Genomic DNA, 5,252 nt, shown 5'->3' with positions numbered 1-5,252 from the left:
TTTACAAATGACCTCAACCAAGACAAAGTATGTATAGCATACAGTAGGTACACCAGAATGAAGAATGGTACATTTCAACATATGCTCATTTTATAGACCTTATGTGCGAAGAAATATTTGATGTCTCCTCACACGTCCTAGCAACATCTAATGTCACAAATGTCACCAGGGCTGCAGCTTTGTCAAGCTATATTACAACAGTTACTCAAGACAATATACCAATCTCACCTGCTATATTCAGACTCCAGATGACAAACATCTGAGTTCAGACAATATAATGCGGTAACCTTCCGATAAACATTCTGAAAAAGATGCACAAAAAAAAGTGTATTTTTGACACTTTTTGTAAGTGAGCCTAGGAAGCTCCTTACTATTATATCATAGGCTCCAGCTGCAGATGCCATGCTCGCATTCAACTCACTGCTCCATGCAACAACAGTTCTGAATTCAAGCGGAAAGAGCGACATAACTGCCTTAGTTAATTGTCTTATTGGCGATTCAGTGTAACATTCATCTTTTACAACTCAAAAACACTTGTGGAAGAAGAGGATGCCTTGGTATCAATATTAGCACAGTGTAAAATGAACAACAGAGATCCTGGTAGTTAAAGACTTGTAACTGTGTATCCTGACAATCTAAAGTTAGTACTAGGTCAGTCGCTGGTACATGACATGAATTTAGTCTGAAATCTGACTTGATATATTCAGAATGACCTTGACTAAGGACAAAAAATTAATGAAATTTATGTGAAGTATTACTGATAAGCTACACGATCCACTGTCAAATTGAAGCATATTTCTTTTAGATGGGTTAAAGCTAGTTGGTTATGTGAAAAATTATTTAAAAGTCAAAATCATTCTCTGCAAGTCAGCTATTCTATAATATCTTAATAATCTCATAGCGTAAATGTGTTCGCTGCTCTTGTCCCCAAAGATTTGCCTATGTTTCCGACATCTACATGTTTTACTAATACTGATCCATTAGCACGGAAAGCTTAAATCATATAAGCCCATCAAAGAACATACCTCTTGTGATTACTGTTAGAGATCAGCTGTTCTATCTCATATTTATAACATCCTGAAATCAGTCCTATTTTGCAACTTAAGAATAGCATGCATGAAAATATTAATTCCAAGGCATCCAGATATCATCAACTTACTACATGACTAATATCTAAGCAAACCAGAAGCATCAACATATCTTAGAAAAACAGAGAACAAGAAACTGATTTCAACTCAGATCCACAATCCCTTCTTCCATCTCCTTGCCATAATAAAACATGCTAATTATTTACAATTAGTATCAATCTTCAACAATTAAGATAAAACAAGAAATTAAGTATTCACAGGAGACAATGCACGCTTCAACTTCCATGGTGTCATACAAGTTTCTATTATTGAAAGGTTCTTCTTGACACAAAGTTCAGTTCTCTTCCCGATCATCACATGCTGGTATTGGCATTGAAGGAAAACCAAAAAAGAATTGTGATTAAAATCATTTAGAGTTTAAATACTTCATTGGAATTTAAAAAGAAAAAAATATAGAAGTAACTATTCAAATAACTTGAAGGACGGTGATAAACTGCCTACTAGAGAACTTCACTACAAGCACACAATGAAATTAACGATCCTAAGTGAGTAAAGCAGAATTTATTCTATGATTCGATAAGACATAAGCTCATATCAACCAATGCATAATCCAAGATGGGCCATCTTAAGTTAGAAAGAACAATGTCAATCATGATTCATATCTGAAATGTTTACAATCTTATAATCAAATTTTCTTCAAGTTTCTTACGCATAAAGTGGTCACCATGGACTGCACAAAAAGGGCTACGATGCCAGATGCACAGTGAGGTATAAATTTTAATCCATAATGTCAAATTTGGACATCTTAAAACACAAATTTCAACTGTAATATAGATCTTTTGGATACCTTCAAATGATCTAGGTGGATCAGATGGACCGTTGTGGATTAGTTGGACCACTTTGAGCAAGTTTGAATCAGATTCAGAAGTAGGACATGACACATCCAGCCCTCAATTGCACATTGTAGCTTTCACAAGCCATTACTTCCTCATATTACTTCCTCATGAACAACAGAGGTAATTGAACTTAACGAAAAAAAGAACTAGCAGAAAGGTTCACAAATAGCATGATTCAATGGGTTAAGGCAAAGAACTTACTGTAGTTTAGATTTGGAAAAAAAAAAATGTGACTTAAGAAATCTGATGCATAAATGAACTTTAGTAAGCTTAATTAAGAAGCCCAGTTAGGTCCATGAATAAGCTTTGGAGATTTTTTGAGCTTGTTGCTAAAGCTTGAGCTTGATTCAAGTTAATCAAACCAAGCCAAAAATTCCTAGTTTGGATGAGTCGTCTTGCACATGTACCATAGGTAATGGTTTAACAGTAAAGCAGGCCATATGCCTTAATGGATGGTATGGTGGATCCATCATAACTGCAAAGTATGAACGTTCGTAAAAGTTGGCATCGTTCAAGTTTTCCCTTCGCTCTTGTTAAATGAAAAGCAAGCCCCAAGTTGCCTGTTTTCAGGTTCACCTGAGGGTGTACACAAGTATGGTTCATCAATTTGACTAATCCAAAGGAAGTATGCTTGCAAGTTGAGAATGAAGGAGGCAGAATAAAGCAATTAACATGGCACTTCAAAGTTCACCCAGCAGGAATGTTTCTATGTTGGTTTTTTATTTTACTATAAGTTCTCCATGAGAGCAAGAAACAACCCAGAACTTTTGGCCTAAAAGTTTCAATTTGAAACCTTTCTTATATAGTTAAAAGAGGGATACCCATTCACAAATTAGTCTGATATTTATGAAGTATTTTTATAAAATTAAACATGTTTTTGTTATATTTCTTAAATAATTGAACATATTTAGAAGTTTGATTGTTTGATTCCATGAAACTTTTGAAGAAAAAAAAAGAGAGTAGCATTTTGTAAATGTCATGGACTTAGAAAAGCTAGGGTACCACATGTGGCCTCCCATGCCTAACTTACCATGTGCTGTCATGGAATGACACTAGGCTCGATCAAGTTTAACCTAACCTTGATGTGATGGACTACACAGACACCTTTATTCCATTTCTTCTCTAGTTCTCTTTTGTCATGGCCTTCTTCTCTCAAATCTCAACCTCCCAATCCCCCTCCCTTCATGAGGCTGTCTCTAATATCTGCCCTAATTTTGCCAGCGTGTCTTGAAAAGGAAGTGCTAGTCACATAAGATAGTTTTATTATAGGATGCATGCCATATATAATGTTAAAAACTTTTTTTTTAAAGTTGGACTAGTATGACCCTTCCAAAGAGATTTTTCCTAGCTTAACTTGACATGATTTTTTTTATTTATTATGTCATTGTTTGTAACAATAATTAATACTCTTCTCATCTTCGGTTTTGGTTTGTTGAACCTTCAAATATATAGGACATGTTCCCATCCAGGATGCAAAACAAAGGGAATCATGGATCTATCGAACAACTAAAGATTAGAGTGGTGACCAAAGGTTTCAAACACAAAGAAAGGATTAACTATTTTGATAGATGTTGCAAATTATTTCGTGATATTTCTGTCTTAATCTACGGTTTCGAACACAATACTAGGATTGTAAGCTATCTACTTATTTGGATGACATGATACGGCTTAAAGTTAAAACACAAAGATGTGGTTTTTTTCTTCTTATTAAAAAAAGAAAAAGAAAAAGAAAACGCTCATCAAGCCCTCCTATTTTTCCGAGAAGTTGCTCATCTGCATGTAGCATTTGATAAGGCGACAGAATTTGCGACCCATGGCTCCAACCAAATGCGTGTCCAGCAAAATTGGTAACCCTTAGAATTTTGCTGTGTAATTGTATTATTAGAATAACAAGTCCCCAGGGCAAAATCTAAAACCCTAAATTAGAAAAAACAAAAAAAACGCCATAAGAAAAATCGAAAGAACGATAAATAGAGTTTACAACCGTAAATTTATGCAGCAGCAGAAGAAATAGGGAAGATGGTCGGTTACCTGCACGGCAGCACAAGCAGCAGGTGAGGATGACGAGGAGGTCGCCTGCGAAGGCGAGGAGATCAGTAAGAAGCTTGGAAGCGGAGTGACCGGGCCCCTCCTCTTGGGATTGGGATTTGGAAGCGGCGAGGAGGAGGGGTTGGTCGGAGGCGGAGGAGGTGGGTTGTTTGCTCCGCTTGATGCGCTCCAGATTCCATTCCAGCTTGCAGAGGTATGCCTGCTTGAACGAGTCCCGTATCTTTAGGGTTGGCCACAGATGCATCTCCTAACTTTTAGTTGGAGAGGGAAAGAAGAGGGCAGAAACGGGGCTCCGGATCCTATAATGCGATCGACTTCGGCTAATTTCCTTGGTTTATTCCGAGTGATTCGATTGGAATCTGGGATTTGATGCTGTAGGATCAAAAATACCCTGAAAGATCGAATTAATTACACGGACGGCCAGTTGGGGTCGGAGGGCGCACGTGCGGTTCACGGGCATGTTGGCGTTGATATTCAACCCGGCGTCCCTCAATGAGGGCAAGCCTCCTAAATCGTTTGGATGTGTCTCTTATATCGTAGGATAGCCCCCTTGATTCCAACCAAAGCAAGCATGGTAATGATATTATATATGATAGAAAAAATATTGAACACCTTGATTTTAGCTTAAACCGACATCTTTGGCCTCGATATTAATCAACTTTGGTGAAAACTGAAACTTTACTACTCATGCTAATAAAAACCAAAGTTATGGCAACAATGCAGCGAGTGCACGATGGATGTAATTGTCACGGTACTATTGTACTATTATTCTAATTTAAGTATCGAAGGATCTTCTGTCAGAAACTTTTCAGCAGGCGAACTTGTAGGTTAGCTCCGAAGGCGACTAATTCTTCCTCACCTCAATCTCATCTGACCTCACTCGGTCCGGTTATTACCGACCTCAAAGCGAGCCGAGCAGCATCTCGACCTCGATTCAGAATTTAGTGGCAATAATATACATCATTCAGATCGTTGAAAATATTCATGAATTTGTGAGACATTCTTCTTGAGCAACCGATTATCCATGAATTTTTATAAATCAAATTATAAACAACAACCCAAGAAGAAGAAAAAAAACCCACCCTTAGTAACAATAAATTGATTATCTCACATTTTGCTGATTATGGCATCATCATCTTTTGCATGCTTGTTTTTAACATGGTCCTCCTTAAATTGATTATATTTAATGTTTCGTCATCCAAATTATTTCCGAACTCTA

At 37.0% G+C, this 5,252-nt stretch overlaps 1 non-coding gene across 1 annotated transcript; it reads right to left on the bottom strand.

Annotated features, from left to right (window-relative positions):
• On the bottom strand, window positions 1-2,043 carry LOC103703969 (uncharacterized). The gene is made up of 2 exons (XR_015988363.2): window positions 1,936-2,043; window positions 1-441 (listed from the first exon to the last, which is right to left on the bottom strand). It is a non-coding gene; the product is annotated as an uncharacterized LOC103703969 (transcript).
• Between the last annotated feature and the right edge of the window lie 3,209 nt (window positions 2,044-5,252).

This window comes from Phoenix dactylifera, chromosome 6, assembly GCF_051530095.1.
Source record: "Phoenix dactylifera cultivar Ajwa chromosome 6, Ajwa_hap1_PhDact_Kaust_v1.1, whole genome shotgun sequence".
Lineage (NCBI taxonomy): Eukaryota > Viridiplantae > Streptophyta > Magnoliopsida > Arecales > Arecaceae > Phoenix > Phoenix dactylifera.
This window is presented reverse-complemented; position numbering and strand designations above follow the sequence as displayed.